General features: G+C 46.0%; 1 protein-coding gene across 1 annotated transcript in view; it reads right to left on the bottom strand.

Moving 5' to 3' along the window:
* LIFR (LIF receptor subunit alpha) overlaps positions 1 to 16,622 on the bottom strand; it is a 65,855-nt gene extending 49,233 nt beyond the window's left edge. Inside the window, exon 1 of the mRNA XM_090276162.1 lies at positions 16,348 to 16,622. The gene's annotated coding sequence lies outside the window, so the exon portion shown is untranslated. The remainder of the gene's footprint in view (positions 1 to 16,347) is intronic.
* Positions 16,623 to 24,960: the final 8,338 nt, after the last annotated feature.

Raw genomic sequence — 24,960 nt, 5'->3', positions numbered from 1 at the left:
TCATAAAAGGAATTGTTAGTTATTTCTTTTGACCTGTGGCAGGGGCAGAGCGTGGGGGGGGGGGTGCGGGGGGGTGGACCATAAAAACACTAATGAAACACTAAGGGCTCTGCGAACCAAGGAAGTTTGGGACTCTCGGCAGGAGGACGGCTCAGCTGCGTGCGGCTTCCGTGACCATGCTTCCATGTGCATTCTGCTGGCAGGAGAATAACAGAAAACTGAAATTTAACTCTTGCTCTATGGTAAGAATATCTCTTTGTGGATTCTGAGGGATATTGTTTCCCCAAAAGAACTGCAGTTATTCCTCGGTCTGCAATTCAAATAGAGTACTGTTGTTATCTTTACATTTTTCTGTGTCTCCTGGGAGGTTTTTACACCCCATCATCCAGGCGTTTCGTTTCTCAGGACCCTCACACCGGTTGTGGAAACCTTCACTCCAGTGAGGACGCCCCTGCCAACACAAGAGCCCGCTCATTATGAACATGAGCACATCTAGACACATTTGAGGGCCTCACTCTAGGGCTTAGAATCCCTCCCAGGCTCCCGCTGCTCCAAACGGCAAGCTCCTGTCCAGCCGGGCAGATGGAGCCCTGCACGGGGCCCCCAAATGCCCCCCGACACACACACACACACACACCCCGCAGAGGGGCCGGCCACCGCAGCTCCCCTAAGGCTCCACGCTGCCATTGGTCTCGGCCTTTCCCCCCAAACCGCCGCTTCGACGGAATGCCTCTCCCGACATGCGCCACACTGCAGCCCTTGCCATCCCTCAGGGTCCACTGGAAGCCTTGATCACACTGAAGAGTGACCGCTGTCCTCGTCCCTCCCCTCCGACAGGCTTTGAGAGTGACCTGAATGCCACGGTCTTCCATACCTGCTCCTAAATGTCCATGAAACACACAAACCTGTGTGTTCCCACCTCTATCAAGACGGCGAAACACTCTGACCGCAGCGAATAGACAACCTAAAGAACATCCCTTCGTGTTCGAAAATACCCGATGACTTTTAAAATGCTGAAGGCACGATAAAAGCTAACCTTCCAGAAGAACCAGGAACTGCAGCATTTCCCAGTATCTGCTTCCCTGCACTGGCCCTGTCACCAAGATCACGGAATGCCCTTTTTATTTTTTTTAAATGCTAATCTCTTCCAACTGTTAGGCCAAAATTGCATATCCTTGATTGTGTAGGCAAAATACCCTTTCATATGTTTACCGGTAATCTGCCATGTTGTATTTAGAAACTGCTTATTCTACCTTTTCCCTAGTTCTTTCTAAGTAGAAATTAATCTCTTCCTCACCGCTTGATAAAAATGAAGTATCATAAGATTCCTATTAACTCTGTTACGTACATTGCAGATCTATTTCCCAGCAAGGTTTATGTTTGACTTTCATTAGGTCATTTTCTCAAGTTTGTCCTTTACGGTTTCTAACCAAAATTTCTCTGCCATGCCAAGATTATATAAATTGCTACCTATGTTTTCAGGTACACTGAGGGCTTCTGCTATTTTAGGCTTTAATCCCTGTGACATTAATGTTGGCGAAGAGTAGGAGTGAGGGACTCGTCCACCCCTCCTCTTCCCCCCCAGAACGGCCGCCTCTCACCCCGGCACAGCCCACGGCCCCCTCGCGCGCGTCCCCTCGCCAACAGCCTTCCCACTTCTCCGCCACCCGTCACAAGTGACGGCGAAGTCTGTTCTTCCTGGACCGGCTTCTTCCCAGGTACAGAGGCACCGTCGACTGGACAATTTCTCGCCTTTCTACACAGGTTCCCCCGAATGACGTCCTCCGGAAATGACAAAACGCCTGGGACGACAGACCCACTTAGATACTCCAGAGATTCCTCAGCAACGCCCCACGTGCCAAAGGAAACTCGCTTCCCTCTGGGACTGGCTCTATGGGCAGGAGTCGCCCTTGAGTCCTCTCCCTCCGCACCCACCAGCTTTCCCACCACCACAGGCCTTGACTCCTCCCCTGGCCTCTGCCTCCGGGTCCAGGGCTCCGCGCAGGCCCTCACCGGCCTCTGCACAGGTACCCCCCAACCTCTCCTCCCGTCGACTCAGGGCCCCCAGCGAGGGCCGGGACAGCCGTCTTCCACAAGACTCGCCAGGCCTTAAACCGCACCTCTGTCTTTAACCCTCCCCATCCGTTCCCGCTCCGGGCCAGAGGCCACGAGGCTCTCCCACCAAGTGCTCCGATGCAGGCAGGACAAACTCCACCTCAAAGCTGGACTCCACAGCCCGGCCGCTCTTCCTCCTCCCGATCTGGGGGCATCTCTGCACTTGGCTCTCCCCCAGGTCATCGCTTCCAGGTCCCAGCCTCACCTGCAGGTCCCGACCATCACCCGCAGGTCCCGACCATCACCCGCAGGTCCCGACCATCACCCGCAGGTCCCGACCATCACCCGCAGGTCCCGGCCTTCACCCGCAGGTCCCGACCATCACCCGCAGGTCCCGGCCTTCAACCGCAGGTCCCGGCCTTCAACCGCAGGTCCCGGCCTTCACCCGCAGGTCCCGGCCTTCAACCGCAGGTCCCGGCCTTCAACCGCAGGTCCCGGCCTTCACCCGCAGGTCCCGACCATCACCCGCAGGTCCCGGCCTTCACCCGCAGGTCCCGACCATCACCCGCAGGTCCCGGCCTTCAACCGCAGGTCCCGGCCTTCACCCGCAGGTCCCGACCATCACCCGCAGGTCCCGGCCTTCACCCGCAGGTCCCGACCATCACCCGCAGGTCCCGACCATCACCCGCAGGTCCCGGCCTTCACCCGCAGGTCCCGACCATCACCCGCAGGTCCCGACCATCACCCGCAGGTCCCGGCCTTCACCTGCAGGTCCCAACCATCACCTGCAGGTCCCGACCTTCACCTGCAGGTCCCAGCGCTCTTTTCATGCTCCCACTGCGCTGCTTTAACTTCCACTTGGGCATTTATAATATCACAGCAGGTATTACAGAGGTTCTTCTTCCCCTTTCCTCCACCCTTTGTCCCATTAGTTATGACCTCCCTGAGCATCTAAGGGGCCTTGGCATGTGCTAGATATTCAGTGAGTATTTAGTGAACTGAACAGCTCCACGCCCATGAAGTCTCTGGTGAGGACCTAAAATACTTGTATGACACCCAATCATTTCTTTCCATTCTGGAGACAAAGCTGAATGGCATGCTTTTGAATGCACTGGTTTGCTACTGAGAAATTTGAGTAAAAAAGACATTCTCAACTCAAATTGCTGGAGACACTTTTCTGTAACATGTAAAGTAAAACTGTCCCCTGAAGCTCTTTCTACATTCTAAGAGGGAAAAACAGTAATTAGGTCATCGTTTTGTGCTGGTGTTAGCTAAGTCAACTGTGATAATCACCGAGTTCAAATATTATTTTTTCAGATATCATGCATCATTTAGGTTTATTGTGAGCAGGCACTGTTTTAAATTCTTTAAATCCAATATTAAAATGTAACCCACAGCAACCCTATAAAGTCCGTATCATTATTCTCCCCTTTTGGTCACAAGGAAAATGAGACACAGGGAGGTTTTGACACTTGCTTCAAATCACTCAGCAAGTCAGGGCCAGACGTTGGATTTGAACCCAGGTCTGACTACAAACCTCCCCCCAGGTCATGACACTCGACTGGAAAATGTGGGGCAAAAACTCACTGTGCCAGAGTCGGAAGTCCTGGGCTCCAGTCCCTATGCCACCAATGACTAAGGGGCAGGTATGTGACCTGGCACAAATGCCCCCTGGGACAGATCTGCTAAGAGCTTCAACATGACGCAACTCTGACCCAGGGCCTCCTTGCCCTACTTCCAACGTCACAAATATGTTACAGTTGTGTTATTTTTAGAGGCGACACCTTGTTTGTCATCCCAGTGAACGAGGAGATGGGGAATGTGATCAGGACAGCGGATCACCCCCGCCCCCGGCCCCCAGCCGCGTGCTGTTCTTGGGGGAAATGGCACCTGCTACAGCAAGCACTTCCATTCACCACGTCATGGCAAAGGGCTGGCAGTTCAGGGGACACAACCACTCTCGGCCAACACCTTCCTGTTCTGCTTCCAACTCCAAAGTGTGCCTTTAACTGCTTCGCTCTGAGCGCAGAGGTGCAAACCCGCACGTGCATGGAGGGCCAGCCGACCCCCGACCCCCGACCCCCCGAGGAAGCTGGTCACGGGCAGTGCGGAGAGGAGCGGAAGGTTGTGGGCAGTCTGCTCTCACTGCTAGGTCACCCCAGTAGCAGCAGGGCTCCAGTGTAGTCACAGACCTTCACGGTTTTCCAAAAGGGCCCGAAATGCAGGGTTGTTGTTTAAAATGTAAAATCTCCTTATTTTTAAATGCTGGCAACCAATTCAAATTTCTTTTTTCAGAAACCTTATGCGGGCCAAACAAAACACATATGCAGGCCAAACACAGTTCTCAGGGCGCCAGTTAACAACCTGTTTCAAAACGTATTGGCATTAAAAAGTTCTGGTCTTGCTGTTGAAATAACCTTAAGAGTACAAACTACTTGAAGACTTTTATTTCAGTGCACAGATTTTTGACCAAAATGTGCCTGCATCCTTTCTTAACACTCTTTGGGGTCTGAATCTGAAAGCTCTCCTCTCCAAAAGAACATGAATAGTCTTTTTTTTCCCCCGCTTTATGGCAGGGTTTAATCCCAAACCTTAGAATACAAATGTCTCTCAAAAAATAAAAATAAAAAATACAGAAACATCCCCTTACATTTTCTTCAGTCTTCTACATAAGAGTGACATAGAAAATGAAAAATACAAGCGATCCTGAAATAACCGGCCTCTGACAAAACTATTTGGGAAAGGGGCATTCTGTCAAGAAAGCAGATTCCAGAGTGCAGGGAGGGGCGAGCTTGCGTTGACCCTGGACGCAGCTACAGAAGGTACGAGGGACGGGACCCTAGAGAAGCGGACCTCAGCCCCACCTCAGCGCCTTACTCGACCAGGCTACCGACCTGGGGACACCAGGGTCAGGAACAGACAGGCGGTGTCTTGGTTTGAACAAGGTGTTATCTAATGCCTGAAAAATGTTTATGAACAAGGTGGAGAAATACAGGCTGTGCCCTGACGGGGGTGGCTCCATTGGTTGGGCACCGTCCCGTACGTCCAAGGGTCGCGGTTGCGATCCCCGGTCAGAGCACATGCCTGGGTTGCAGGCCAGGTCCCTGGTTGGGGGCGTGTGAGAGGCAGCTGATCAATCTCGCACACTGATGTTTCTCTCCCTCTCTCTCTCTCTCCCCCTTCCCCTCTTTCTAAAAAGTAAATAAGATCTTAAAAAAAAAAGGAAGGAGGAAGTGAAGGGGCTCTTTCACCACGTGATCAAGCTGACTAAAAGTCTGCTAATTAATGAATGCTGTCAACCTGGAAAAAGGTTACAGACAGATGTGACAGAGTTTCTGGCACCCTGACTAATGAATTGGATGAAGATACAGGAATCACATTAATCAAATCTATAGATTAAAAAAATGGGAAAAACAGCAAATACACTGGATGTAATAATGAGGATTCTGGTGAACTAATCCAACAAACCAATCCAATAAGATTAATTTAGCATTAATAATTTCAGCATCCAAAATCAAACAACAATCACAGTAACAATAACGGGCAGAAAATGAACAAACACAGGTTGAAGCAGACAAAAGGCTGGTCAGTGAAATGCACCAAGAAGGCACTGTAACTGCCAAAATAAGCGAAAGAGGGCAAGCACTGGCGGGCGTGGCTCAGCTGGTTGGAGCATCGTCCTGTACCCCCAAAGCTGTGGGTTCGATCCCTGCTGCTGGTGTGTGCGATCTTCCCTCCAAGGGCATCTGGGCGGCAACCAATCGATGCTTCTCTCTCATATTGATGTTCTTCTCTCTCTCCCTTCCTCTCCCCCTGAGGCACTGAGAAAATGTCCTTGGGTGAGGATAAACAAAAAAAGAAAGGGAGAGAGGCTCCTCACTGTACCGCAAAGCATGTCTAAAACCCTGTCCGGGAACGTCCGTATAACTAGATACATTTCTCATTTGAAAAATTCTTAAGTAGGTAAGTCAACATGAAGGTATTAATATGAAACAAAGGCTACTGTCTGTATTACTGTCCAAATTATTATAAATTCCCACTTCAATATAGATCTTACTCTTGGTATTCTTAGCCCATCTCTCCAGGGTTGCGACCTACATTTTCCCCAGCTTTACTGGGGTGTAACTGACAAACAAAATTTTATGTGTTCAAAGTGTACAGTGTTGATGATTTGATACACATACACACTGTGAAATGATCACCACACAAAGTAATTAACACATATGTCACTTCAGTTACCTCCTTTCCTGTGCCTAGTGGAAAAGTTTCAGATCTACTCTCCTGGCAAATTTCAAGTATACAAGACAGCATTATTAACTTGTCGCTACGCTGTCCATTAGACCCCCGGAATTTTCTCATCTTATAAATGCAAGTTCACACCCTCAGACCTGCGGCTTTAGCTCAGCTACTCTGTCACTCCGGACTTCACCTGCTCCCTTTTTCTTTTTTCTTTCTTTTTTAAATCATCCCCTGAGGACATTTTTTTTTTTTCCATTGCTTTTAGAGAGAGAAGAAGGGAGAGAAACATCAAGAGAGAAGCACTTATCAGTTGTCTCCCATAAGGTCACAGACCGGGGATTGAACCTGCAACCTAGGAATGTTCCCCGACCAGGAATCGAACCCCCAACCTTTCGGTTAAGGACGACAGTCCAACCACCCGAGCCACACTGGCCAGGGCACTCCCTTCTTCTGATACCACCCATGCTGAGGGACTCCTTGAACACTTAGCAACTTAATGGGAAGGCATCAGAGATCTGTGTCTGAGAGCTTTAAACCCATTAATGCTTCTTCAGTTAGTTTAATCAGAAGCGAGGAGCTTGAAGTCATCACCCCGGCTTGTGCCGCTGCCTCCTTACTAAGAAAACACGGACCAGCTTCCAGGCCAGCCTGGCTGAGGCTCGCTGAGGGCTCTCCCCAGACCTGCATTTCCGCTCCTCCCTGCCTCTGGACTCCCAAGCCCTCCCTGGCACAACCTGGGGTCACCTTTCTGAAAAGTCGGTCTCCCATGCCTGAGATCCTCCACAGCTGCCCCTGGCCTAGCAGAAAAGGCGCCGGCCCCAGGCTGTCGCCCCCTGGGTCACTGCACACCCTGCACCCTCTACCCAGAATGTCCTTGTCACTCCACTCTTCCTTGTCCATTTCACGCACAGCAACTCGTCCTTCAAAACTCAGGTGACATCGTGCCTTCCCACAGTCTTTCCTTATTGGTCCCCCAAACTGAGACAGATTTCAGTTGCCTCACCATCTACAGTGGTTCTCAACCTGTGGGTCGCAACCCCTTTGGGGGGTCGAACAACCCTTTCACAGGGGTCGCCTAAGATCATTGGAAAACACACATATAATTACATATTGTTTTTGTGATTAATCACTATGCTTTGATTATGTTCAATTTGTAACAATGAAAATACATCCTGCATGTCAGATATTTACATTACGATTCATAACAGTAGCAAAATTGCAGTTACGAAGTAGCAACGAGAATAACTTTATGGTTGGGGGTCACCACAACAGGAGGAACTGTATTAAAGGGTCGCGGCATTAAGAAGGTGGAGAACCACTCGTCTAGAGGATCACTGCTGTCTGTCTTTTAGTAGAATTAAGGAGAAAGTGAAATATTTCTTATTGTCTCGATCAAAAACCTCAGGACAAAAGGCAGACCGACCACTCGGCCATGCGCCAGCCCTCCAGGGCCCCTGCGAGCAGCTGAACTTCTGACTCCAGCAATAGAGCCCCCGGAACCGTGAGCACCGCAGTCACGGCTCGGACTCTTGGTCAGAGGGCGGTCACGTTCCAAAGCAGAGTCATCTGTAACTTTACTGATGCTGGCAACTGAGAAAGGGCGAGCTGGCTAAATCTCTGTCCAGCCAACAGTCTAATGTCTGCATGTCAACACAGCTTGGCTGCACTGTTTGCTACGACGTACTCAGTACGTCTCATAACGAGGGATAAAGAGTGTTTCTTCATGAAAAGTGACCCCACCCACCCCCACAAAAAAGAAAGCTAACTGCTGGTTCCAATGAGGGCAGGGGAGCAAGGTGGGCCATGAAAAGCAATGGGGGCCATAGGGGAAAGGTGACAAAAATAAACAATAGAACACTGGCTTTGCCGGTGGCTCGAACCTGTGACGTGACTTAACCCACCACGGACTCTGCACAGGAACAAGAAAATGATCTGTGAAACCATCGCCTTTTATTATGCTGTACATACAAGGGAAATAAAACCCAAGGCCTGCATTTGTCATGAAAGTTCCAAGACATCTTCCATGACTAATGAGGGTCTATTTAATATCAAAATATTTACAACTGTTGCTACCTCAAGAAAAAACTGTCCCTGCATGAGGAATAAATCATGTAATTAATGTCAGAGAGTGTCAGACAGAAACATTATTTTAAACTGAACGCTTTGCTGCCCTCGTCCTCAGTAAGATTATATGAGGGAATTTCCTTAATAGAATATCCGTGATTTCTATTCATCCTAAATTTATTAGTAGGAACCCACCTCAGTAATTTTATAAAAGATAATCTCAAAACGGCAAGTCCCTCGCAGAAGATATATGGAAGCAATTTTAAGACTATTAGCCTAGGATATTCTCACACATGTATAATATAAGTCATCACTAAATCACCGGTGAATGGCAAGGAGAAATAACCTGGTCTACTCCTCATGTAATTTGTGGAATAAGCAGGAGGAATGCTTGTGTTCCCCAGAAAGTAATACCGGCAAACGAAGTTTCTCTTAAAATTGCAGGAGAGGAAATGAGGCCTACTTGATGGCCAACTGTGATAACACATTTTTTTGTGTGTGTTCCCTGGCCCTGAACTATACTGGTCACTTCCCGGGTCATTCAAGTGGCAAGGCGTGTCTGTCCTGAGCACGGCTCCGTATCTGATGCCCACCCACTGTCTGCCAAAAAAAAAAAAAAAGGCCCTTACTAGTTACTGAATGAATGAGTCACACAGTACTCTTAACACCTCTATAAAAGATCTGACCGTGACCTTCAAGAACTTACCATACAGGATTATTGAAGACAAAAATAAAAGAAAAATGCTTCGATTCAAAATAAAATTTCTTGGCAGCAGAAAGCATTTGTTTTAAAGTAAATAAAAAGTCAACAAAACATTTCCCAGTGACCAGAAGTAATGGAATATTTTGTCAGAATGTCCTGAAATGCCTTTCAAAAGAGTTTGATATAAGTTATAAAACAAAGTTATTCTGCTTAGAAATCCTGTATTAACAGGAATGCAGGTGGGACAAAATAAGGTTTACAGTCGTTGGTATGAAAATAATACCATAATTAATAAATAATAATACAAGAACAAATTGTGTTTTGTTCACAACTGCAACCCCACTTTTCCCGCCCTGTAGAGTATGGGCCTCAATCATCGTAACGGACCAGTGAGGCCAAGGTAACATGTTATCAGCCTCTAAGCGCAAGCACCTTGAGCTGGAAGATACTGGCTCCATTTCCCAGGTAAGGAAACAGACACAGGACTTGCCCAAGGTCACACAGCCAGTAAAGGGGGAATGGGATCTGATCTCATTCCCTTTAGGATATAACATGCTTTATACGCTGGAAATCAGGAAAATAAAAAGAATAATGGTCATCTGTAATTTCAACACACAAAGATAAAAGATAATCTCATCTAACATATGATATATAATCTTCCTGGCATATTCATATTCATATTCGTTCTCTCTCTTTCTGTCACACACACACACACACACACACACACCCTGGCTTTCTCTCTCCGACATTCACCCTCCAAAAACAAAAACCTTATGATCAACTTACACACACAGTTTTGTAATCTGCTTTTTCGGTTTATAAATTGAGTATCTTTCCACACCAATAAATGCTCCCCTACCTCATGGTTAATGAAGAAAGGGTTTTCCATGATATGTATATACCATAATTTGTGTAATCAATCTCCCTATCACTGAGCACCTAAGCTGTTTCTACCTTATTGTAATGGTCATAATATCATAAACAACAGAGCGACAAAAATCATTTTTGCAAATTAGAGGTAGTGTTTTTGCATGTACTTTTTGTGGAGGTCACCAGATTCTGGAGATGAGTTTTTCCCAAACTTTCAGAGAGTGGCTCCCCTCCTGATTTTGAGACATTCCACTAAGCAGACTTCCCACCAAGTTAAGAATCAGTGTCGGGGGAGGGGGGAGGGCGGGCGGTTACTGACAGGAATCCCATGCCCATGAGCACCGTGTAGGCGAAGACCACTGCTCTAGACTGGTCTCTGTACACATGCTTTATTTTCTTTCCTTCAATTCCTAGTGGTGGAAATGCCTGACTAAGGGACAGGGCACATTTTTGAGGCTTTCGATGAGTAATACAAAATTGCCCTCCTGGAAAGTTGAAACAATTGAAACACCTACCAGAAGCATTTGGAAGTGACAATTTCCAGAACCATCCCAGTTGGCTACATTTGCATTTAAACCATCAAATCCCTCCAAGGCCCTAAGTTTTAAGAAACAGTGAAACTACTAATAAAATCTATCTAGAAAAACAACAAACAATTTGACAACAAACGCTAGTTTTTAAATAAATTATGTATGCTTTCAAGTACAACATATAAAAGTTTATAAAGGCATCCTATCTCAGCAGACTGAACTTGAAGGAATAAATGTCAGAAAATCCAGTGACACCAGGCTCTGAAAGATCCCAAGCTAGCAAATAAAACATCAGGCCTTCACTTGTACTTCTGGCTAATAGTATGCTTAACAATTTGGGCTTTAATAGCAACATGCTCTATTTTTTAACAAGAAACTCATGAAATTGTATATTCCTTCAAGTTTTATAAATACAATCTTATAGCTAATGTGCAATCTGCAGTTCTCAAAATCCTTTTACATATCCACTTATTGAACAACCATCCGAATGCCTACTCCTCCAGGTCTTGGTTTCTGCCTCAGAAAACTTAAGAAGTTGACCAGATGATCTGTGGTCTCTTCTGGCTCTCAAACTCTATACATCCTTTGGTTTTGTGTGAGTGTCGAAGTTCCTCTTACTCATAAGAGGTGTGCATTTCAAGCTCTATATTGTTCTTCCATGAAATCAGAACCAGCCTTTCACAAAAAAATTTTTTACATCTACAGTAAGACTTTGATGATCCAGGTATCTTTGAAGAATAAACATGGGCTAAGGTTCCAGTTAGATGAAAATTTATGCTCCCAACTTTTAACTGTTTCTTAGAAAAGATTTCTAAAATGCTCTGGCCTCCTGCACTATAAATATTAAGGCATGAAATGCACATCAGAACCTCACTGGTATGGCAGTGGGTCTCCAAGCTGGCGGTGGGTGGGCAGGAACCATGGGCACCCTGAAGGGGGCACACCTGGCACCCTCAGGGGCTGCAGCACTGAAGTTCTGGGGGTGAATTCTTGTTTCTCTGCAGCTTCCCCCCCACCCCAAACTCAACAGACACACAGTTCTGTCTACAGAACGCTCTCAACTCACTGCTCCAATAGCATTTCTAATATTAGAACTGGGAAGCACTCCTTCTGCCATCACTTGTTACTTCCCACCAGATTCTCCTGCCACCACCCCATCAAGGGTGCTGGGGCCCAGGGTCTCCAGGGAGAAGTCTGCTTCTTCTAATGGTCTGAGGCAGGCACAGCAAGGGACCTCGGTACCCAGAGCCCCCTGTAGGGAAGAGCCACACGAAGACTTTCAGGAATTAGTATCGCCTCCTTGTGGTCTTGCAGGGTACTGCGACTTACTAATGTAGATAACGCGTTCTCACCAAGAGGCATGTAGAACAACTCCAAGTCTTCCTCTGTACCTGCCCTACAAACCAGAAGAATGAGCAAGCGCCAAGAGCGTCTCACCTCTGTGCAAAAGTACATGAAAAATTTACCCACCAGAAGTGGTTCCTCACCTTGCAACATAAAAGCATAAACCACTACCTCGGCTCCCACGCGCAACAGCAGCGGCAATGCCTAGTGAGAAGGCATGCTATAATTTTAGACCACGTAAGACAAAGGTGCACGTCCTACATCTCTCTGGTTCACAAAGGAAATGCGAAGGAAGCAGTCAGAGTCCCCCAACTCAAACACCTAGGTCTCCACACTTGCCACAGACAGTCCCGGATACAACAGACACTTACAGGCTTCTGCTGTTTGCCACAAGAGCCTTCACTTCAATGACAAGGATAAATACTTCACTTCAGATTTCGGAGCCAGAGAATCCATCCCTGACACAGTGTTGGCACAGAGCTTCTGAGAGAGGGATGGAGGATAAAAATCATCTTACATGCAAACAACCTAGTGGGTTCTGGTGTCGACCGAGTAGAACAGGGAATAAAAATATTAAAAACCCTCATTCTGCCAGATCACAGAAACCCTGATGTTGAACAGGAGCCCCAAAGTCACAGTCAAGGGAAAGAGCGGATTCTTATTAGACGTTTGTAACAATTGCTTGGCATGAAATTCATTTCCCGAGCTCCCAATTAACATAAAGGAACATATATTTAGAATGACAAACAGATTAGAAGTGGGAAGAGGAAATACCACAGTTCCTGATATTCCCTAAAATAGAACATGCACACATTCCCCCTGTGAGGAAAAAAGTACCCGCATAAAGTACATATATGTGCTCACCAGTCTGTCATCTGCCCAAAAGAATGAAAACCTTCAGTACAAAAAAAGGAGGGGCATCTTCGAAAATTCTACACTTAAGCAAATGGCTAAGCCACTGAAATCAAGGTAAAATTCTGACTGACTTCGAAATCACTATAATGTCCTGGAAAATTAGGTATGTTTTTAAGGCGTCATACTTTGATTTTAGAGAACAGCAATCAAATGCCAGTGACTTACCGCAATAATTTGAGACTGTGTTAACAGTGTAACAGATTTGGTAAGGTCAAAGGCCAGCGCCAAGGTGAAAAGCTCAGATAAAAGACTTCCGAATCTAAGCATTCTGACCAAACTCGAGCAAGAGTATTTTTCAAACTCTTTGATTATTCATTAATTCAACAGATATTCACAGCCTACTGTGAGTGAGGCTTATGCTCGGGAGTCTACCCTCCTGGAGCTAATAGCTAGTGGAGAAACTCCACCATCCAAGGTCACTGCTTTTCCACTTCTGTAAACATTCTCTGACATGTGCAAACACACAGGGCAGGATCCCGGCGCCTGCTCTGTCCTGCCTGCCACTCTTCCCCTGCATCACAAACCCCAGCCACACAGGCAGCCCCCTGCGCCAGGCACCTGGGGCTCAGCCCCACCCCAGGGCCTTTGCACTTGCTGTTCCCTTGGCCTGAGACGGTCTCCCTCCAGATCTCCAAAACCACAGGCTTCTTTTCTGTCCTTCAACTCTCTGCTCAAATCTCTCCATCTCAGGGAGGCTTCTAGGGGCACTCAATCTAAACCAGCAGCACCACCCTGCCCCCATTACCATAGCACCCCTATTTTTTTCCTTTTCCAGTACTTATCACTAGCTGATACTATGTCTTTTGCTGCCTCTCTGCTTTTTGTCTCCCCCACTAAGAATGTGAACTCATTATAGCACTGCTATATTCTTGGTCCTTATAAAGTTGCCTGAAATACTATAACAAATTCTCAATACTTAGGAAGAGCAAATATAAGCAAGATTAGCAGTTTTGTACCACAATGACAGGTACCAAGTAATAAAAGGAAAGGAAAATACCTTACATGCTAAAAGATTTGTTTGATCAGTTAAAACAAGAAGGTCATTATTGCTTGAACTAGTCTTAGAAACATTCTCAAAAATAAACATAATGGAAATATGAAACAACACTGGCTAATACTCAAATTTTATAATGCATTAGGTTCAATTTCTAGCATTAGCACCACTTCTACAATTTATTCTGCTGTGAAAGCACTTTGAGACTTCAATTTTTAACTTAAAATGAAAGAGCCAAATATTTTCTAAAAGCATATTCCCCTTTAAGACATTAATAACCTCCTCCCAAATGGTGCGATCTGTACCCTATTACGGCAACATTAAAATCTGAGATATTAGTGAAAATGTACAGAAGGGAAGGATTTTAGTGTCTAGTGGCAAACAAGTTTTATAAAACACAAACTGCTGTCATGTTCAATTTAATCAAAGGTATAAGCCGTTTCTCCATGTTCAAAAATATTTAAACTCTTAAGAATTTTTCTTACAGATTATTCTTAAAATGTTATATCTATCCTTTTACTTCTTGTGTTAAAACAAAGAGCTAAGGTGTTAATCAGGGAATATGACCTTAGCTATTGGCCATCATCACTTCATCACAAAGACACCAAAGACCCTTATGGATCACTTGGGAACTATATAAAAGCAAAAGGTGTACATTGCAGTGGAGAGGCCTTTATTTCCTGGAATGTGCTGCAAAGAAGTAAATCCCTTCTGTGGGCCTTTGGAAATAATTGAAATCCATTTAAAAACCTCAAAAACTAATGTTTTACAATTTTATAGCAAAATATTGGAAACAACCTACACCTATCTCAATAAAGAAGAGGTTAAATCAATTATGGTTTCTCCTTAATGGAGTACTCAGCAGCTGTTCGGGAATGAGACAGCTCTCTTAGGTACTGAGAGAGAGGCTGCCAAGATTTAGTACTCTAAGGGGAGGCGGGGAGCTGGGGAAGAACAGAGTATACAATGTGTCCTTATTGTGGAAAAACAAATAAAAAGAAAACATACTAAATGTTTATACCAACATAGGCTACATCTAGAAGGACATAAGCAAGGAGTCAGTAACCCTGGGTACTGGGGAGAACAGGGTGCAGTGGGGTATCAGGAAGAGAGCTATATACTTCCCATTCTATACCTTCCTATAGCATTGAATGCTGCACAGCGTGCTCAGGCTGTCTGTTCCACAAATTAATTTAAAATATTAGAGTATTTCATATTACTGTCAACTCATTATTCAGGGATGACCATCACAAAGCAAGAGCATTCAAAAATCACAAAAGTTTGCCCTCTTCGGCTGTACGGTTCCTGAGCCTTCATTCCCAGAAGAAAACCCAAGTCTCCACGTAAATGAGACAAGACATGCTTGTGATCTAACCTATTACAAAGCAAATAAGCTTCCATTCAATTCTTGAAAGAGAAATAGCTGCTCAGTTCACCTAAAAAACATACCCCATATTCAAATTGAGTGTGTAACTACCTAATGAAGCCTACAAAGCAACATAGTTTCCACCTGGCCATAAAACGGAAAGGGGACAGTCTCCTGTTTTTACAATAAAAGCACACGATCCTTAGGTTTTCTTTCCTCTGCCAGGCTAAGACAAGAAACCCTCTGATATCAGTGGAATATGATTTCAGAACTGGGGCAAAATAATCAGTTAAGGGGAGGGGCAAGCATCATTTGCACTAAACAAACGCTTTTAAAGCGTTGTCATTTGTGGAGGAGGGGAGATTGCTTTAAATGTAGTTTAGGGATCATTTTCCTACCCCTGACGGATACCATTAAGTCATATCAATTTTACTTCAAGCAGTTGTTTAAATTTAAAGGTAATTCTGAAAATGAAAATGAACAACAGGAAGGGAAACTTTAAGCAAACTTTTCTGTTGAATGTAACCTTGAAGGAACACATAAAAAGAAATGCAATAATAATAATAATAATGTCCACACAAACGCCACTCAGGTGGTATCAATATTTGACTGCATTAAACACACCCATATAAAAAGAAACGCAGATACCCAACTGCAAATAAAAGACTCCTTATACTTTTGGTAGCAAAAGGTGAGGACCAGAAAGAATCACGTTATTCAAGCCTCGAGGTAAACCCACACCACTGATACGCAGTTTTCTGCCGGTAAGAACTCAGGATTCCAGCTCTGCCCTGCTAAACCACACATCAGAAGTGGCATTTGTCATGAAGCCTCACTGTGATCGCTAACACTTTAACTTTGGGTTTAATCAATACATAGCGCCTTGGGATGTAAGCACAGGAAAACACAGGGAAATCAAAGGAAAACGAAAATTAAATCTCTTTCCCACCGTCCCGGTAAGCTCTGATCTCAGAACTCACTGCCCTACGTGGGGCAGAAGTTCGCAGCCGCGGAGTCGGCGCCCTCCGGGACCCGAGAGTGGCCCAAGGGCGCCCGCAGAGCTTCGCGACTCGGAGCGCGTCCCCCTCCCCCCACCCAGGTCACTCATCTCGGATGCTCCCCGAGACCTGAGACCACAGCCGGCCGGAGCGCTGCCCCGAACCCTGCCCGGGCCGCCAGGCGCTCGCGGCGACGCGCCCACGGGACCGGGCTCCTGGCTTCGCGGCGCCCACCGCCCGCGCCGCGCCCACCCGCCCCCAGCACTCACGGGGCCGCTCCCGCGCCGCTATCTCGCCATCCCCCGCCGGCCGCTCCGCTGCTCTGGCCGCCGCCCGGGGACTGCCCGGAGTCCGCAGTCGCCCGGGGCTGGAGACGAGGAGGGCCGGACACTACCCGCCGCCGCCTCCTCGCCCCGCTGTCCCAGCGCTCGCTGCAGGAGGCGGCCACGGGCGAGGGGCTGCCGCTGCCCTCTGCGAGTCCCAGGAGCCGCCGCCGCCGCCGGAGCCGCGCGGAGGCAACGGTCACGGCCACGGCCACGGAGGAGACGCTCCAACCCCGACTGCGGCGCGCGGGGGCGGTGCCTGCACGCCACTCGGCTGGGGGCGCAGCGGCCCTGGCCCCGCCCCCCGCCCCGCCCCGCCGCTCGTGCCCCGCGCACCCCCGCCGGAAGCGGCCCGCGCGCCGCCGCCGCCGACCCCGCTCCGCACCGCCAGGCCGGGCAGCGCGCGTCCGGCGCTCGCCCGCTAGGCCGCCCCGGAGAGTCGGAGCGCAGCGGGCGCGCGCGCCGGGCCGGAGCACCGGGAGTGGTGCTTCCGCGGCGTGTCCGGTCCCGAGACCAAGCTCGTAAGGTCACGGGAGCGCCGGAGAGAGCGGCGCGGCGAGCCGGTGCAGTCCTCGCGCAAGGCCGGCCTAGCGCGGGGAGGCCCTGCGGGAAGCACAGCGGCTCCCCGAACGCTGTTACTGCGCCTTGCAGAGTGCATAACCGGGAGGGAAACGTGGAGCCTTGTTTTACCTGCCTCTGGGAATACACACGAAAACCAGCCTCTGCGCCTTGGAGGGGGCGGGGAGGGGGTCGATGCATAGATTTGAGGAGTTACCCAAAATGCCCCTAGGGCCGGGGCGCTGCCGCTCGGGCCACCTTCCTCGTCCCCGGTGCAAGGCTCCCTCAGCACGACAGGGCCCGCGGGGCATTCTAAGAATATCCTGGAGCCATCCAGTCTTGCCTCCAAGGCGTGGTGGGCTTATTTGTGCGAAGAAGAAATGGCTCCCTTAATGGGGTGAGATTTTTCCTCCCTGCATTGTTCCCATTTCCGCAGTTTCACTTGGCCTCGATTTTCTTCCAGAGTTAAGTCACCGAATGAAATTAGCTAGAGAGCGTTTGATGGCGCAGAATCCTGGTTTGAAGATGTTTACCCTGTGTGCCGGACGCGTTTGATGATGTTCTCTTCAGCACAATTAATTTTGCCAAGTTCAAAACTGCCGGATAGAGCCCCTGGCACGCGGAGTCACAGGGCTGTGCAACCACACCTTCAGTAAGAGGCCAGCTTGTTTATTTCATTTGCAATTTATCTGATGCGCTGTCACCAAGGCCAGTGTGTTTTTTTTAGAGACCTTTGGATGAAATTCCAGCGTAATTTCTAAATTGGCAAAATGAGGCTTCTTTTCTGAAATAACTTTTTCCCTGTTGATAATGGAACTAAAATGAGCAACAAAATCACCTGCCAGTACGTTGATTACAAAGTGGGTTCCCGGGACGAAAATGTTTCCCAGTCACACATGCTCCCTACCAGTGCCCTGATGACCAACTCTGTCCAGTTGCCCATTTTGAACACCAAAACTAAATGCTCCTGTTAACTGTCCCTCTGAGTTTTTGTTTGTTGCTAGAGGGAAAGAAGGGAGGAGGGAAGCAGTACAGGGTCAAAGGGGTCGTCAAATACATGGTGACAGAAAACTTGACTTTGGGTGGTGAACACAGGATGCAATATACAAATGGTGTATTACAGAATTGCCCACTGAAACCTGTATGATTTTATTAACCAGCGTCACCCGAACACATTTAATAACATAAAATATAAATGCTTCTGAGGACTAGAATGAAGAAATAAAATGGAGTCATTAGAGTCAAGCTGCTAAATTACTAAAAGCAAGTCGGCTGAGGCAGAGGAAATCACACCTGTAATGAAACTTCTGGAAATGAAAGGCTCTGTTCTTTGAAAGGACTGCTCACTCACAAAAGTAGCAAACATGAGATGATGGAGGTTTTGTTATTCAGTTCACATCTTGGCGCTATCACAGGCTTCCCCGGATGGGCGGTGGAACAAGGAGAAAAGTGCTTATCAATCAGGGGGACAAGATATGGCTTTGTTCCTGGAAGAAACTTTGGAACCAAATAAAAATCTACAAATTAAGCATAGTCATTAACCAGCGAGTGGTTGAAATGAGTGAAACTATTCTTCATCTTAAGCCTGACTGATAAATGTAGATTTAAATTGGGTTATTTTAGAGCACAGTTTTGGACAAGATTCAAAACGTTAATTAGATCCCTGTAACAAGAAGACATATGAGACCAATCAGCTGATTTTCCCTAGATGTTCTGTTCTTTACCCAAAGTGGTTTGGAATGCTATTTGAGACGCATAAAAAATGCGATAAACACCACGAACGATAGTATCTGCCCAGGATTCTGTTTAGAATACTCTTTTTGGGATAAAGAGATTTCAGGGTGTTATGTAAACTATTTTGGTAAATTATTATGTCCCTAGCATGGCCCCAACAGAATTGTATTTTGTTTATCTCTTGTTTATTTTTACTGTGCTTTCTTCCAAAGAGACTTAGGTGGTTTGCCATGAAATACAAATATTTTAAAAATAATAATAAGAAGAAAAAACTCTGAGACTAACAATAGCATTTGAGCACAACAGTGAGTTCCAAGCTTCCTCACAGCCAAGTGAAATAGGGAAAATGAAGATTTTCCTAATTCTCATTACCAAATGGAAGGAATCACAGAGTTTGTTCAGGAGAAAATCTTTCCTGGCCTAAGCTCTGAGAGGACTTTGTCATGAAGGTCTTTATAAGAGGGATGTTCAGAACTCTATGTTGAGAGAGACACTTTACAACAATGGTTTGGCCATCTTTTGGTAGCAGGCAGATTATATATATTTTTCCTGGGGAGTAGCTTAGAAATTGCTATTGTTGAAAGTAGGTAGCCAAACTTTTTTTCTTTCTTTCTTTCTTTCTTTCTTTCTTTCTTTCTTTCTTTCTTTCTTTCTTTCTTTCTTTCTTTCTTTCTTTCTTTCTTTCTCTCTCTCTTTCTCTCTCTCTCTCTCTCTCTCTCTCGCTCTCTCTCTCTCTCTTTCTTTCTTTTCTTTTCTTTCTTTTCTTTCTTTTCTTCCTTCTCTCTCTCATCCTCTCTTCCTCCCTCCTTCCCTCCCTCCCTCCCTCCCTTCCTTTCTTCATTCCTTCCATACTGGCCTTTGAAGGCAAGCCAAGAACATAATGTCAAATCTTGTTTTTCCCAGTTTCCTGCTCCATAAAAAGGGGTCGTTAAAAGTAGCTATTTCGTAGGATGGTGGAGAGAACAGAAGTTAATTTATCTAAAACCACTTACTACTGTAAGTGTTAAATTTGCTGTAGTTTTCCCCAGCCAAGGTGTGCAGGTATAGTTTTTCCTCTCCTCTTGTAATTTATTGTAAACCACCTCAAATCCTTTGGGGAAGAATGCACGGTGTAGGAGCCTGATACAGAGTAAGCAATAAATGTTAGCTGCAGCTATTACTACTACGATTTTCCGTTACCACTCCTAAATTGATCAAAGCAGACACATGAGCCGGCTTTGGGGCTAGGTGAGGTCATGGGGTGATTATAAATCCCTGACATCCTTAGTGGGTAAAGCTTAGAGGGCCGAGGAGTAAACAGCTATCACTAAGATGCCCATAAAATCCTCTTCTTCTCATTTATTCCTTTTCTTATTTGCCTGTCATCTCCTGTCCTACATGGCTGCACTAATTGTTTGACTCAGGAGCACCGAGTCATGGCCCTTTCCCCCAAAAGACCACTAGTTAACTCCTTGCGTCTTTAAGACCTCTCACCTGAAGGATCTTGCTAAATTTCCTACACATCCGAGAGGTAAAAAGCCTCCCAGTGTTAAAACTAACTTACCAAGCCAGAAGCCGAGGGTGTGGGAGGGGGAGAACCAGGAATGTGGAGAGGGCTCCTGAAAGGACCGGGGACAGTGGCAAATCCTCTCTCCTGAAAAAACCTACCTGCCCCTCCACTCTGCCCCCTTCTCCATATGTCCCCTTGGGTCCCAATGAACTGCTGTCTCATTAGGATCTTCATTTCAAATCCTGCTCTTCCTGTTTTTCTTCTGACCACGCTCATCTTTTCTGCTAGTCTCCACTCACACCTCCCTTCTTTCCTTAGGGTCCTCCATCCCTCCATATTTCGTCTCTTCTTTTGACTTCCCAAACCCTCTCTTCTGTCCTTGCCTTATTCTTTCTTCTCTGGACACTTTATCTGTTGTTGAGTCATCTAGGAGCAAAGCAAGACATTAGAATCGATGGTACTCTGTTGCTTATAGGCCACCATAGACCCAGAATCCTGGGCTAATATTCTCAGTTGAGCTAATGGATCCCACAAAAGAGCCATTTACTCCATTCTGAGTGATGATATAAAGCCCATTATTTAATTTATTCCCCCAGCCAAGGCACTCAGTGTGTGGCCAGAGGCATCTTCAGCAGATGGAAGAAGAAACCAGAAGATTAAGGAATTGAGCTGAGATCAAGCCAGAGGTAGAGGAATGGTTCCAAATTGGACCCAAATTTCTTACATCCTTGAATATATTATTTTAACTAATGCACTTTACCCACAGCCTGCAATGGTTTGAACAACACCCAACAATCTAAAACCAAAAGAGAGTGAATTTCTGTTCCCAGTTTCTGTCTGTGAAGACTTTTCAATGGTTACACATTTGCTCACAGGCGTCATTCAAGGTCTCAACCCTGGGGAGCTGAAAAATAACAAGTCAGTGAAATAATTTCAAAGCCAGCAATGTCCCTATGGTCTCCTTCGGGTAGGTAGTCTGGTACACTGCCTGAGGCTCCTATTGGAAGACACGTGGCTGTCACTAAGGCAGCTCTGGTCAGCAGGGACATTTCTGTTCCTTGCTGGAGCTGAAGGTCACTGAGGACATTCCTCTCAAGGAGCAAGTCAGCAGCTCTGAGAGTCTTTCTGAGACAAGTCCAAGAAATCTTAGGTCTTGGGCTATTTTGTTTAATTACAGAATCTTATGCTCAAATTGCTGACAAAAACCTTAACACTCCCTAACTTAAGGTATCATCCCATTCAAACTTCAGTTCTCCCAGACCCTCATTGTACCCACCTAGGTAGGCCTAACCTGGACTACACTGGTTAACCTGAACTCATCAGATGTTTTTTTCTTTTTTATCTTTATTTTTAACAAGGTTACTTTATTTTATTTATCTGTTTTTAGAGAGAGGGGACAGGATAAAGAGAGAGAGAGAAACATCAATGTGCGGTTGCCTCTCACGTGCCCCCAACTGGGGACCTTACTTGCAACCTAGTCATGTGCCCTGACTGGGAATCGAACCAGCGACACTTGATTCACAGGCCGACCCTCAATCCACTGAGCCACAGCAGCAGGGCCTCAGATTTTTTTTTTTTCTTAACTCTAGGAAAGAGACCCTCTGGATGGGGAATTAATACTAATTGGTTATTAACATACATAGTTTCAGTGCTGGGCACATTTTTGTGTGTGTGTGTTATAGGTGTTAGCCCCCCTTTAGAGAGGAACAGATCAAAGCTCAGAGAAGTAAAACAACAAAGGTCAAACCCAGCCGTCGCGCTCCGAAGTCCTTGGCATGGCTTGGAAGACAGTGGAGAGAAGCAGGGTTCAGAACACCCCGTTGGTAGGTAACAGCAATGAACAGTCACTGGGTACTGACAGCATGCCCAGCACTGTGTACCCACTCATCCTGTTCTCTCAGCAGCTGTGACTCGCAGGGAGGGCGGTCACCCCCATTTTAAAGGAAGCCACACAGATATTGACACCAGTCTGATGCAAACCACGGCACTCCGGCTCCCAGCCCCCCACTCCCGGGGCTGGACTCCGCCTTGGTACCAGCCACACAACGTTTTGCCACGTCCAGTTTCAGGAACTTCACTAGGATCTCTCCAACGTGCTGTCACTGTACATGGGGCTTTGACAAAGATGAGTTTTGACCGAGAGCTATGCAAAGCCCTTTCCAGCCCAAAGGCACGCTCTTCAGTCTCTTGTTAGTCCGATTTGCTCCTCAGCTTTGCCTCCGTTGGCTTGAATCTAACTCTTTCTCTTGCACACCCCTTTTTCAGATTTTCTCACTCAGGAGATCGGTGATGTGTTGTTTCTTGTGGGTATCATCTGAGTTTTGCCATATTGTATAGCACAGTGTCCCTGTAGGACTGCCCCCCATGTCCCCGAGCTTCTCTCCTCTGCATTGAAACACCATAATCATATTTAACCACTATAATTTATCTCTGTGGGGTGCGCTCTTCCTTCAGCACGGAAATATCTTTATATTTAAAACCCCCAATAGCAGGAGCCCCCCCCCCCCAGATACTTACAGTGATATTTACAGAGAGTGTTCTTTTTGCTTATGCCTTACAGCACCTTTATTTTACACACATAATTATACTGTTTTTGAGCCCTGGATTTTCAATACATTAGTCTATTTTTAGAAAAAAAAATTCAATTAGAGAACAAAGAATATTTGCATCCTATATGGTTCTCAGTATAACAGATAGCAAGAATGATTGATTGACGACGATTCCATTCCTGCAAGAGGTAGAAACACAACCCTAACCAATTTCGCAATGCAGGGCCAAAGGGGGCGGGGAGAGGGCAGGAATAAGCACAGAACCTTTCAGATGGCCGCGTAGATTTGGGCTCTGGGCTGAGCGGGAAAAGGTCAGTTCCCAGGACAGGTCTATGAGGAAGCAGGAGAAAAAATGTGCCTCTGTTATCATCATCAGATTTTTAAATTCATATTAAACAAACAATTACTGAGTACTTACTATATACCAGTGAGCAAAACAGAAAGACTTTATCTTCACAAAGTTTACATTTTAAGACCCTTTCAAAACATGGTCAAGAATATACTTTATTAGCTCAAGTTGCAAAAAAACAAACCAAAAACATGCTTTAAAATTAATTTCTTATTGCTTAACTAAAAATAGGGTTTTTTTTGCTCTTTGCTCTGTTTTCCCTTTTTTTCCCCTTTCTTCTCTCTCTCTCTCTCTCTCTCTCCCTCTCTCTCTCTCTCTCTCTCTTTCTCTCTCTCTCTCTCTTCCTGTCATGGCACTAGATGAAGCTGTAGACATAAATGTTTAAAATTTTAACATTTGATTTGTCAAAGACCCAAAGTTAATCAGAACTTATGAAAGCATTAGAAATTAACATATAATATTCAGCCTAAAGGGTACAGGAAATGGGTTGTTCCTTTGATTTTAAGACCTATCTAGTGGCTAACAGTGAAAATAAAAATATGCAGCTCTATTGGTTGTTTAAAAACAACACTTTCTTCATTTTAGGTATTTTTAAATTGCTATTCAAGGGAGAGGGGAACATAAAAGAATCATTTTTTTCCCCAGCCACTAACACAGCGACAGATCTACATATTAACAATATTTTCCTTCTTTGCTCCCTTATCTTGTGTGTCTGCACTCTGGTTAACTAGTTTCCAAAAACTTTGGGAAGTTAACAAGCTTTATGAAAAAAGAGGCTCCATAATCATAGAAACTGGGTGACCATGAGTTAAATAAACCCAAACAGCTTTTAGGTGATATGCCATTTTAGGGCTGTTAGCTCACTGTGGATCTCCAACTATAATATAATGGGATGGGATGGGATAATATAACAGATGAAGCCTAGAGGACACTGCCCAGGATTCATTCTGTCAGTAACAATATCCTGATTGCACCTTGGGGATCCACCCCTCCCCCTTCTTAGTCCTTGAGTTCTGATGGGTTTGTCCCCCATCCTCTGACTTTAGAAATGGTTATATGACTAGTGATGTGCTGGTTAATGTTTAACAACCAAGTCTCCTAAGAAAAATAGCCTATTTCCATGGTGTAAATGCTGCCACCACACTCAATGTCAAGTTTCCATGGTGAAATCATGGAATGTGGAGCTGGGAAAAGACACAGAGTCAGCTTCTAGGAATTCGGCTCATCATATCTGATATGTCCCAGACACAGTGCATCATGTGGCTTATCTCTCTGGGTGCCTACCTGAGGCCAGACAAACCAGCTTGTTCGGCTCAATTCCTTGAAGATTTTCAGAACTGTTGTGGAAGAGTCATGTCTTACGCTGGATTTGCCAGGAGGAAAAAAATGGCAACAGTCCTGTTGGTCTACTTGCTATGTGACCCATTTTGAAAGAGCCTGACTAAGAAAGCAGGTGCCCCAGAAAAGAGCGAAGCCGAAAGATGAAGAGTGACCAAGTTCTGGTGTCCCTGATAGAGACATTGGATCCAGTCCAGCCTGACCTCTGGACTTCGCCATAGCATGAGTCAACACACCTTGCCCTTCCTCTCTCTCTCTCTGCAGGTATTTGTCAATCTGCCCATTCACCTCTATGTCTGTCGTTCTTTCTTTCTTTGCTTATTTATTTAGTTTTCCTTTATCAAACCTGTTTGAATTAGGTTCTGTTCCATTGATAGATAGGGCTATGCTATTCTTTTTTTTTTTTTCAAAGTGCCTCTCATGGGACTCATATTCCCCAGAGCAATCTGGGGACTGTGGTTCTGGCTCATTCTCTCCGACATACTTTACAGGGAACTCTGTCTTTACCTGGAAACCTGAACGGGCTGTTCAAACTCATCATT

This window comes from Furipterus horrens, unplaced genomic scaffold (genome assembly GCF_987537825.1).
Source record: "Furipterus horrens unplaced genomic scaffold, mFurHor1.1.pri manual_scaffold_5, whole genome shotgun sequence".
NCBI lineage: Eukaryota > Metazoa > Chordata > Mammalia > Chiroptera > Furipteridae > Furipterus > Furipterus horrens.
The sequence above is the reverse complement of the archived record's forward strand: the minus strand, read 5'-3'. Positions and strand labels throughout refer to the sequence as shown.